General features: G+C 40.0%; 1 pseudogene; it reads right to left on the bottom strand.

Annotated features, from left to right (window-relative positions):
• Positions 1–2,575: 2,575 nt before the first annotated feature.
• Positions 2,576–4,305, bottom strand: LOC113612049 (cytochrome b5 domain-containing protein 1 pseudogene; annotated as a pseudogene).
• Positions 4,306–13,210: the final 8,905 nt, after the last annotated feature.

Below are 13,210 nucleotides of genomic sequence, written 5' to 3'. Positions count from 1 at the left end.
CTGGACTGAATCCAGGATTTGTCTGTCCGATGAACCAGCCTTTGCTTAAAGAACTTAGCTTGGCTACCTCTTCTGTGCTCTCTCTCCCTTACCCGGGAAGGAATTTGAACACAAAGCACCAAGTCCTTTCACCTCTGTGTAAAAGAACAAAGAAACTACAAAAAACTTGAAGAATAGCTTGGACATGTGTTATGAGTTTTCTTAAAAGGGTGGCACAGTTATTTCACACTGTGCATCATATAGCAAGCCACCCCCCCACACACATATCTATTAGCAGCTCTCCTTCTCCACGTTTTCACCCTTGAGCAGCTATTTAAAAATGAGTTTCTCTCCCCAGCCTTTCTCTGCAAGTAGTTCTATCACCCACATAGCCTGAATTTCAGTCCTCAGCCCAGACCCTTCCAAAATCCCACCTAACATCTGGCTTGCCCTCTCCTGAGAATAGTGCATTCCTCATGCTGAGCAGTCCCCCTGAGATGCTGGAGAAAAAAACCTTTTACCTCAGCTCAGCAGGGAAAACAAAAACCTCCTTAGAAATAGTCTTTGACATGATGTTTCACTTTTGTGTTAAAAATAAGCAAGTATCAGATGGATGATTTCTTACCTTAGCATAGGCACAAATTCTTTAAAAATATGAAAATAGCATATTGAGAGATTGATTATTCAAACCTTTGAATTTGGTAACAAATGACCCTATCACAGGAAAAAAGAAAAGGGCTTTGAAAAGAATTCCAAAGGATATTTGAAAGTATTTAGTAATGAAGAAATAAAAGAATTGTGTTTTTTTCTTTTTGCGGTACGCGGGCCTCTCACTGTTGTGGCCTCTCCCGTTGCGGAGCACAGGCTCCAGACACGCAGGCTCAGTGGCCACGGCTCACGGGCCCAGCCGCTCCGTGGCATGTGGGATCTTCCCGGACCGGGACATGAACCCATGTCCCCTGCATCAGCAGGCGGACTCTCAACCACTGTGCCACCAGGGAAACCCAGAATTGTGTTTATTTTTGATATTACAGAGGTAATTGCTAGAAAAACCTTCCTCTTAATCTCAAGCCATTACCCAGGTTACTGTAGTTTTATTTTTTTATTTTTAATTTTTATTTTTTGAGTTCATTCAGTCAAAATTTACTGAGCAGCAGCTGTGTGCCCAGCATTGGGAATACAGCAGTGAACAAGATGGACACGATCTCTGCCCTCATGAACTTACAATCTAGCAGCCAGCCAGCCAATTACATCCATAATTTTAACATTATTATTGTAATAAGTGCTCTGAAATAGGCATGGTGCTAAGAGAAGATTTAACAGAAAGTCTTGACCTGCATCAAGAAATCAGAAAAGGTCTCTTTGAGGAAGAAACACTTAGGATCAGCACGGTGGGAAATGGAAGAGTGTTGTAAGCAGGGAGAACAGCCTGTGTGCCGGCTCTGAGGCAAGAAAACCTTTAGTGAACAGAAAGCCAGGGAACAAAGAGGGGTGATGCAAGGTAGAGGCTGATTTATGCAAGGTCTTTGTATTTAGGACTTTATTCCAAAAGCAACTGGAAGCCACTGAAGAATCTGAAGGAGGAAAGTTAGGTGTTTAGGTTTGTTTTTCAGAGCTCACTCTGCTGTGTGTGGAGGACAGAGTGGAGTTGGGAGGACTGGTTAGGAAGTTATTGCAGCAGTCCCAGACCAGAGGTGATGATAACAGCTTCGAGAAAAGAAGATGGATTCCAGAGATGTTTAGGACATAGAATCTACTTGGAGAGTGACTGGGTGTGTGAGGAGAGGGATGTGTTTCTAGCAAGAGGTACTAAAGTAGGAAACTCTGGAAGAGGGATGAGTTTGGGCAGGTCCCATAGGCACAGGCCCTGTGGCTGGGGTTACAGTAATAGCATATTTGGTTCTCAAATAGTTTAGGGTTTAGTTGAGCAAACGAGATACACATGAAACAACTGCAGGTGGATACAGATGTCTCCACCTCTGTCCATGCCGTTCATAGTCAGCCCCTCAGCACACTCCTCTGCAGCCTACCCAGTGTCTCATAGGGGGCCACCTTCCACAAAGGTGTGCTCACATCTCCCTGCTTTTTTGCCTGCTACTGTCAAGAAATTCACCTGTGATTCTCATTCCCCTTCCCTGCTTAGGTCATAGGGGACCAAATCTGGCCACTGCCCTCCATGGTTGTCCTCTTTTGAACACCAGAAGTTTTCTGACTTAATTAGCACTTCTCTTTACATCACCTCTGTCAAGCCCCTCCTTGTAGAGTCACCATCTGGCAAAGTCGACCCTGTCTTCCTCATCTTCCCTTCAGAGGCCCAGGCTTATCATGAATATACATGCTGTTGCCTCCTTTTTGCTCCCCCTTCTAAATGGTCCCAATCCAAAAGCCCTTTCCCACTTTAACTTTCCTGGAGTCAGTATATACCCACCTCTTTGCCTCAGAAAAGTCAGAGGAAAGTTTTGCTATGGGATTAACCACGAAGTAGCCTCAACAGCTATGACTCAGCTGACACATTGCCTTCCCTGTGTCCTCTCTGCCACTGCAGAACTCTGCTATGTCCCTTGCAAAGACAATAACTAAAAAAACAAAACAAAAAAGCACAACACCACAGCTGACTACACAATAGGCCTGTAGGTTCCCATTGTGCAGTGAGCCTGGTCATTGAGAAGAACATAGACTTTGGAATTGGGAAGACCTGGGTTTGCAATCTGGTTACTAACTGGTGTGCCTTTTGTGCTATTATATCTTACTAAGCTTCAGAATATTTATCTGTAAAATAGTTGTAATGGTCTTATGGGTAGTTGTATTAAATGAGGTATATAAAACACATAGCATAATATCTAGCCTGAATTACCTGGTGACCATTCACTTCCTTCATTCCTCTTGGGTTTCAGCTGCCAAATACTGTTCAGAAGAGAGATTAGCCAGTTTTATATGGCCAGTGATAGACATTTCCTATTCCTGTCTTTGTAAATCCCATCTTCCTGCAGCCACCCCATTTCCATCATTGCCAGAAAAGTTCTTCCATCCCTCATCCCTGTGTTGGACTTCTCTTTCTCTTACTATTGAAAAGTTCTGCCTGAGCTCTCTCTGACTATCCTCTTCTACATCTCCCTGATCTAAGATACTTTATTTTCTTGTATCAGTCCTAAAAATTAATTCACTTCTAGCATTATTCCTAACTTTCTCAGAGTCAATTGTAATTAACCCGAGGAATAGGACCTTTACACTTCAGTCGGGCATGGGAACCTCAGGCCAGCTCCCAGAGCAGAATGGAGGTCTAGGTCCAGGTACTGCCCTCCCCTGATCCCCACTTCTTTTCCTACAGGGCACAGAAACAGCTAAACTCAAAATATGTCTTGAGCCTACGTGAGCATACATCTCCCTTTCTGTAGCTCTGTGAGGTCATCATTGAAGTACAGCAGTACTGCAGGTGTGTAGAGTGTACTATCCATATTGAGATAATCAAATTCTTCTTCCTCATTCCAGATGCCATTCTCTTCCAGGGTATAATCCATGTCAGGTTCTCCCCTTCATATTTCCATGTGTAGCTGGCAGCATGTGCAGCATAGGGGAGATAGCTGTGTAGGATTTCCCACATTGATTCCCGGGCCCCCACCTCCAGTGTGTGCTCTTGCGATGTGAGCGTGTTAATGATGCAGGTATTCCGGGTCTTGGCGGACAGCCGCCCCACCTCGTAACGCGACCCCTGCCACCAAGGCTTCCTGAAATCATTGGCCCAGTCCGCAAGGGGCAGCTGAGGCGGCACGTGCAGAAAGCAGCCCCGGGGGGTGCGGTATCTCAGGGAACCGGTCAGCGGATCTGTGTGCTTTGCCGATGTCTCTGGTGTCTGGATCAAACCAGTGGCTGATGTCCTGGCCCGCAACTTCCACGATGGGTTTCGGCAGCAGGTCTCCCTTGTACTCCTGTAATAACGGCATTAGGTCGTACATGTTTCCCAGGTAAGACAACCCAGAGGTCTTCCGGCTGGTTATGTTGGGCCACCTCTGCTGGCGTGAAAGAGTGACGCTGAAAATATTCAAAGTCTGGCCTGGCCACTAGGCCCCGGCATGGCATGGCTCTTGCTCTATCTGTCATCGACTCCTTTAGTAGCTTCCTCGCTTTTCAGCACGCAGTCACTGCTGTATCCTCCCTCTCGTCCAGGAGCTAAGGTGAGCGCGTTTATCCACTCCAGGTTACTGTATTTTTTAAAAATATATTTAATTTGGAGGTCTTTTATATTTCTGACATTATAACTGTACTATGAGTTCATTGTACACAATTTTTCCCCCCAACTTTAGAGATATAATTGACATATGGACTTGGAGATACATGTATATATTGCAAAATGATTACCCCATAGCATTAGCTAACAGCTTCATCACATTACATATTTACCATTTCTGTTTTGTGGTGAGAATACTTAAGATTTACTCTCTTAGCAACTTGCAGAGGTCCTTGTATTTTGTTTTTATCGTATTCTAGGGAAAACCACTTGGCTAGACTTGGCCCAATGTCAAGCCATGTGATGCTACATTTCTTGGAACTTCATTTTCTTCATCTGTAATGTAGGATTAATATTTGCCCTGCTATGGAGATTAAATGATATTATTAATATATGTGTAATAAGGAAAATTTTAACAACTGATACCACAGTCCTTCCTAGGGAGAAAATTAAGGGACAGTTGCTTATATGCTAGAACCTAAGGTGAGAGTTTGAGTTTTTTTTACCCTCAAAATTATTTATCCCTCCAAAAAAGACAGCAACCTTACATTCAAATCTCATAGGACATTATTTCAGTAGTATCATGTTGGAGGGCAAAAACTATTTGAGGGAAGATCAGCCTGAAACCACTTCAATCAATGTTAATTTCAGTTGTTTATAAAGGTCACTCAAGAGAATTGGTTACAAAAAAGGACACAAGGAAATTTAACCCAGCTGTAATCATTATTCCCCAGTACAAGCTCTCACTTGCAAGTGTTGAATGTCATTGTAAATAAGGCTTAAAGGTCAATTTAAAAAGCAGAAAATTTAAGTGGTTACATTATGGAGAACATAAATAATAGGTTGATTTTTATGGCTTGGGCTGACTGGATTAAGTATGCTGTACTTCAAATTAGTGAGAAAGAAATGAACTTCATGTGTTTTAGAGAACTGTGTTAGATGACTCAACAATGGCTCTATTGATGGCAAAGACACCTATGTCAAATATGAAGAATTTGTTTCCCCCCGTTCTGTGGAGCTCCTGCACTCAAGCCCTGCTGGCCTTCAAATGCAACTGCTTTGGGGATTCCTCCTCCGGATACCAGACCCTCAGACTGGGGAGCCTGATGTGGGGCTCAGGACTCTCACTTTTGTGGGAGAACCTCTGCAGTCTCTTCAATAAATGGTGCTGGGAAAACTGGACAGCTACATGTAAAAGAATGAAATTAGAACACTCCCTAACACCATACAAAAAAATAAACTCAAAATGGATTAAAGACTTAAATGTAAGGCCAGACACATAAAACTCTTAGAGGAAAACATAGGCAGAACACTCTTTGACATAAAATTGCAGCAATATCTTTTTTGTTCCACCTCCTAGAGTAATGAAAATAAAAACAAAAATAAACAAATGGGACCTAATGAAACTTCAAAGCTTTTGCACAGCAAAGGAAACCACAAACAAAATGAAAAGACAACCCACAGGATGAGAGAAAATATTTGCAAGCGAAGCGACCAGCAAAAGATTAATCTCCAAAATATACAAGCAGCTCATGCAGCTGAATATCAAAAAAACAAACAACCCAATCAAAAAGTGGGCAGAAGATCTAAATAGACACTTCTCCAAAGGAGGCATACAGATGGCCAAAAAGCACATGAAAAGATGCTCAATGTCACTAATTAACAGAGAAATTCAAATCAGAACTACAATGAGGTATCACCTCACATGGGTCAGAATGCATCATCAAAAAGTCTATGAACAATAAATGCTGGAAAGGGTATGGAGAAAAGGGAACCCTCCTACACTGTTGATGGGAATGTAAATCGGTGCAGCCACTATGAAGAACTGTGTGGAGGTTCCTATAAAAGCTAAAAATAGAACTACTGTATTATCCAGCAATTCCACTCCTGGGCATACATCTGGAGAAAACCATACTTTGAAAAGGTACCTGCACCCTAATGTTCATTGCAGTGCTATTTACAATAGCCAGGATGTGGAAGCGACCTAAATGTCCATTGACAGGTGAATGGATAAAGAAGGTGTGGTACATATATACAATGGAATATTACTCAGTCATAAAAAAGAATGAAATAATGCCATTTGCAACAACATGAATGGACCTAGAGATTACAATACTAAGTGAAGTAAGTCAGACAGAGAAAGACAAATATCATGTGATGTCACTCATATGTGGAATCTAATTTTTTTTAAAAAGAAAAGAAACAAATGAACTTATTTACAAAACAGAAATGGACTTACAGGTATTGAAAAGAAACGTATGGTTACCAAAGGGGAAATGTTGCAGGGAGAGATGAATCAGAAGCTTGGGATGAACATATACACACACTACTATATATAACATAGATAACCAACAAAGACCTACTGTGTAGCACAGGGAACTCTACTCAGTATTCTGTGATAAGCTATATGAGAAAAGAATCTTAGAAAGAATGAATATATGTACATGTATAACTGAATCACTTTGCTGTACACCTGAAACTAACACAACACTGTAAATCAACTATACTCCAATTAGAAAAAAAGCAATATAGGTCCTCTATAATGCATTCTTTTAAGTATGGTTGTGTGATTAAATTGGTAAATTCAATAATGTAAGAAGACATATGACGGGTTCTTCTATATCAATCATTTATATACATATTTAAGTTGGCTAAAAACTCTTTAAAGGGGATATTCTCTTTTGGAAAATACATTCTTGGGTCTCTTATGTTCAGGCATATTTAGTATCTTGGTGAGCATCTTGTTGGAGAACTTGTGACTCTGGAGATGGAGAGACAAGTTTGTTTATCCCTGAGGGAATGAGGCAGGAAGAGACAGAAGCAGGAAGCTAGAACCTACTGAAAGTATGGGGCAAGAATCTCCTTGGGGAGGACCTTCTGTATGGCAGAGGAGTAAGACATGGAGATCACCTTCCTCCCCACAAATACGTCAAAAATACATCTACATGTGGAACAACTCCTACAGAACATCTACTGAATGCTGGCAGAAGACCTCAGACTTTACAAAAGGCAAGAAACAACCATGTACCTGGTCGTGTGGCTGACAGGGTCTTGGTGCTCCAGCCAGGTGTTAGGCCTGAGCCTCTGAGGTGGGAGAGTCAAGATCAGGACATTGGTCCACCAGAGACCTCCTGGCCCCTCGTAATATCAATCGGCGAAAGCTCTCCCAGAGATCTCCATCTCAACGCTAACACCCAGCTCCACTCAACACCCAGAAAGCTTCAGTGCTGGACACCCCATGCCAAACAACTAGCAAGACAGGAACACTACCCCACCCATTAGCGCAGAGGCTGCCTAAAATCATAATCAGTTCACAGACACCCCAAAACACAGCACTGGACGTGGTCCTGCCCACCAAAAACACAAGATCCAGGCTCATCCACCAGAACACAGGCACCAGTCCCCTCCACCAGAAAGCCTACACAACCCACTGAACCAACCTTACCCATTGGGGGCAGACACCAAAAACAATGGAAACTATGAACCTGCAGCCCGTGAAAAGGAGACCCCAAACACATAAGATAAGCAAAATAAGAAGACAGAAAAATACACAGCAGATGAAGCAGCAAGGTAAAAACCCACCAGATCAAACAAATGAAAAGGAAATAGGCAGTCTACCTGCAAAAGAATTCAGAGTAATGATAGTAAAGATGATCCAAAATCTTGGAAATAGAATGGAGAAAATACAACAAATGTTTAACAAGGACCTAGAAGAACTATTTATTGTTCACAATAAATGAAATGTAAAATTCTCTAGAAGGGATCAATAGCAGAATAACTGAGGCAGAAGAACTGATAAACAACCTGGAAGATAAAATAGTGGAAATAACTACTGCAGAGCAGAATAAAGAAAAAAGAATGAAAAGAACTGAGGACAGGCTTTGAGAACTCTGGGACAACATTAAACACACCAACATTCAAATTATAGGGGTCCCAGAAGAAGGGGAGAAAAAGAAAGGGACTGAGAAAATATTTTAAGAGATTATAGTTGAAAACTTCCTTAATATGGGAAAGGAAATAGTCAGTCAAATCCAGGAATAACAGAGAGTCCCATGCAGGATAAATCCAAGGATAAACACACCAAGACACATATTAATCAAACTATCAAAAATTAAATACAAAGAAAAAATATTAAAAGCAGCAAGGTAATCCCCATAAAGTTAACAGCTGATCTTTCAGCAGAAACTCTGCAAGCCAGAAGGGTGTAGCAGGGCATATTTAAAGTGATGAAAGGGAAAAACCTACAACCAAGATTACTCTACCCAGCAAGGATCTCATTCAGATTCAACGGAGAAATCAAAAGCTTTACACACAAGCAAAAGCTAAGAGAATTCAGCACCACCAAACCAGCTCTACAACAAATGCTAAAGGAACTTCTCTAGGCGGGAAACACAAGAGAATGAAAAGACCTACAATAACAAACCCAAAACAACTAAGAAAATGGTAATAGGAATATACATATTGATAATTACCTTATATGTAAATGGATTAAAGGCTCCAACCAAAAGACATAGACTGGCAGAATGGATCCAAAAACAAGACCTGTATGTATGCTGTCTACAAGAGACCCATGTCAGACCCAGGAACACATACAGACTGAAAGTGAGGGGATGGAAAAAGTTATTCCATGCAAATGGAAATCAAAAGAAAGCTGGAGTAGCGATTCTCATATCAGACAAAATAGACTTTAAAGACTATTACAAGAGACAAAGAAGGACACTACATAATGATCAAGGGATCAATCCAAGAAGAAGATATAACAATTGTAAATATTTATGCACCCAATACAGGAGCATCTCAATACATAAGGCAAATGCTAACAGCCATAAAAGGGGAAATTGACAGTAGCACAATCATAGTAGGGGACTTTAACACCCCACTTTCACCAATGGACAGATCATCCAAAATGAAAATAAATAAGGAACACAAGCTTTAAGTGACACATCAGACAAGATGGGTTTAACTGATATTTATAGGACATTCCATCCAAAAACAACAGAATACACTTTCTTCTCAAGTGCTCGTGGAACATTCTCCAGGATAGATCATATCTTGGGTCACAAATCAAACATTGGTAAATTTAAGAAAATTGAAATCATATCAAGTATCTTTTCCGACCACAACGTTATAAGACTACATATCAATTACAGGAAAAAAAGTGTAAAAATTACAAATATGTGGAGGCTAAATAATATACTACTAAATAACCAAGAGATCACTGAAGAAACCAAAGAGGAAATCAGAAAATACCTGGAAACAAATGACATTGAAAACACAATGACCCAGAACTTATGGGATGCAGCAAAAGCAGTTCTAAGAGAGAAGTATACAGCAATACAATTCTACCTCAAGAAACAAGAAAAATCTCAAACAACCTAACCTTACACCTAAAGCAACTAGAGAAAAAAGAACAAAAAACCCCAAAGTTAGCAGAAGGAAAGAAAACATAATGCTCAGATCATAAATAAAGGAAAAAGAAATGAGGAAACAATAACAAAGATCAATAAAACTAAAAGCTGGTTCTTTGAGAAGATAAACAAAATTGGTAAACCATTAGCCGGACTCATCAAGAAAAAAAGGGAAAAGACTCAAACCAATAGAATTAGAAATGAAAAAGGAGAAGTAACAACTGACACTGCAGAAATACTAAGGATCATGGGAGATTACTACAATCAACTATATGCCAATAAAATAGACAACCTGGAAGAAATGGACAAATTCTTAGAAAAACACAACTTTATGAGAGTGAACCAGGAAGAAATAGAAAATATAAACAGAGCAATCACAAGCACTGAAAGTGAGACTGTGATTAAAAATCTTCCAACAAACAAAAGCCCAGGACCAGATGGCTTCATAGGCGAATTCTGTCCAACATTTAGAGAAAAGCTAACACCTATCCTTCTCAAACTCTTCCAAAATATAGCAGAGGGAGGAACACTCCCAAACTCATTCTACAAGGCCACCATCACCCTGTTACTAAAACCAGACAAAAATGGCACACAAAAAGGAAAACTACAGGCCAATATCACTGAAGAGCATAGATGCAAAAATTCTCAACAAAATACTAGCAAACAGAATCCAACAGCGTATTAAAAGGATCATACACCATGAACAAGTGGGGTTTATCTCAGGAATGCAAGGATTCTTCAGTATACACAAATCAATCAATGTGATAAACCATATTAACAAATTGAAGGAGAAAAACTATATGATCATCTCAATAGATGCAGAAAAAGCTTTCAATGAAATTCAACACTCATTTATGATAAAAACCCTCCAGAAAGTATGTATAGAGGGAACTTACCTCAACACAATAAAGGCCATATATGACAAACCCACAGCCAACATCATTCTCAGTGGTGAAAAACTGAAACTTTTTCCACTAAGATCAGGAATAAGACAAGGTTGCCCACTCTCACCACTCTTATTCAACATAGTTTTGGAAGTTTTAGCCACAGCAATCAGAGAAGAAAAAGAAATAAAAAGAATCCAAATTGGAAAAGAAGAAGTAAAACTGTTACTGTTTGTGGATGACATGACACTATAAATAGAGAATCCTAAAGATGCTACCAGAAAAGTACTAGAGATAATCAATGAATTTGGTAAAGTAGCAGGATACAAAATTAATGCACTGAAATCTCTTGCATTCCTATACACTAATGATGAAAAATTTGAAAAAGAAATTAAGGAAACACTTCCATTTACCATTGCAACAAAAAGAATAAAATACCTAGGAATAAGCCTACCTAAGAAGACAAAAGATCTGTATGCAGAAAACTATAAGACGCTGATGAAAGTAATTAAAGACAATACAAACATATGGAGAGATATACCATGTTCTTGGATTGGAAGAATCAACATTGTGAAAATGACTCTACTACCTATAGCAATCTGCAGATTCAATGCAATCCCTGTCAAGCTACCTGTGGCATATTTCACAGAACTAGAACAAAAAATTTTACAATTTGTATGGAAACACAAAAGACCCCGAATAGCCAAAGTAATCTTGAGAGAGAAAAACGGAGCTGGAGGAATCAGGCTCCTGACTTCAGAGTATACTACAAAGCTACAGTAATCAAGACAGTATGGTCCTGGCACAAAAACAGAACTATAGATCAATGGAACAAGGTAGGAAGCCCAGAGATAAACCCCTGCACATATGGTTACCTTATCTTTGATAAAGGAGGCAAGAATATACAATGGAGAAAAGACCGCATCTTCAATAAGTGGTGCTGGGAAAACTGGACAGCTACATAACAAAGAATAAAATTAGAACACTCCCTAACACTGTATACAAAAATAAACTTAACGTGTATTAAAGACCTAAAGGTAAGGCCAGACACTATAAAACTCTTAGAGAAAAACATAGGCAGAACACTCTGTGACATAAACCACAGCAAGATCCTTTTTGACCCACCTCCTAGAGAAATGAAAATAAAAACAAAAATAAATAAATGGGACCTAATGAAGCTTAAAATGTTTTGCACAGCAAAGGAAACCATAAACAAGATGAAAAGACAACCACCAGAATGGGAGAAAATACTTGCAAATGAAGCAACTGACAAAGGATTAATCTCCAAAATATACAAGCAGCTCATGCAGCTCAATATCAAAAAAACCAAAAAACCTAATCCAAAAATGGGCAGAAGGCCTAAACAGACATTTCTGCAAAGAAGATATACAGATTGCCAACAAACACATGAAAGGATGCTTAACATCACTAATCATTAGAGAAATGCAAATCAAATGCAAAATCAAAACCATGATGAGGTATAACCTCACACCGGTCAGAATGGTCATCATCAAAAAATTACAAACAATAAATGCTGGAGAGGATGTGGAGAACATGTTACCCTCTTGCACTGTTGGTGGGAATGTAAATTGATACAGCCACTATGGAGTACAGTATGGAGGTTCCTTAAAATCTAAAAACAGAACTACCATACAGCATAGCAATCCCACTACTGGGCACATACCCTGAGAAAACCATAATTCAAAAAGAGTCATGTACCACAATGTTCACTGCAGCTCTATTTACAATAGCCAGGACATGGAAGGAACCTAAGTGTCCATTGATAGATGAATGGATAAAGAAGATGTGGCACATATATACAATGGAATATTACTCAGCCATAATAAAAAATGAAATTGAGTTATTTTTAGTGAGGTGGATGGACCTAGAGTCTGTCATACAGAGTGAAGTAAGTCAGAAAGGAAAATAACAAATACTGTATGCTAGCACATATATATAGAATCTAAAGGAAAAAAATGGTTCTGCAGAACCTAGGGTCAAGACAGGAATAAAGACGCAGATGTAGAGAATGGACTTTAGGACACTCTCTCACTTCATCCCAGCTTACCCTTCCCCCTCCCCATGTCCTGGCATGGATATATATACACTACCAAATGTAAAATAGATAGCTAGTGGCAAGTAGTCACATAGCATAGGGAGATCAGCTCCGTGCTTTGTGACCAGCTAGAGCAGTGCGATAGGGAGGGTGGGAGGGAGACACAACAGGGAGGGGACATGGGGATATATGTATATGTATAGCTGACTCACTTTGTTATTACAGCAGAAACTAACACACCATTGTAAAGCAATTATACTCCAATAAAGATGTTAAAAAAAAAAAAATCTCCATGGGGAGAAGGGCCAGTGCACATTCCCAGTAATGGAGAGACTGAAGGACAGGAAAGAAGCAGAGAGGAATATGTTCATATGAAATTACTTGTGTGCTTCAAGATAAGCCCTTCCAAATCTTCCATCAGGCATAATCTTCAGAAAATTCTATACACTTTCACATGCTTTGGGAGAGCAAAATTTTCTGGGTGACTCAAGAGGGGCATGTTTTGCATCTGAGTTAACACTGGGACTGGTTCAGAAGGAACCTGGAGGCCAACATGCCCTTAAGAATACAGATTATTCCTTGTTCTCTTGCCTTGCACTTGTGGGAAACTTGAGGAAGGCTCAGAGATGTCACCAAGCAGAGGTCAGATCAGTCTCTC

Source organism: Aethalodelphis obliquidens, unplaced genomic scaffold, assembly GCF_003676395.1.
Source record: "Aethalodelphis obliquidens isolate GAN/ISIS:26980383/991018 unplaced genomic scaffold, ASM367639v1 scaffold72, whole genome shotgun sequence".
Taxonomy (NCBI): domain Eukaryota; kingdom Metazoa; phylum Chordata; class Mammalia; order Artiodactyla; family Delphinidae; genus Aethalodelphis; species Aethalodelphis obliquidens.
Note: the sequence above shows the minus strand (reverse complement) of the source record. Positions and strands in the feature narration are given on the sequence as shown.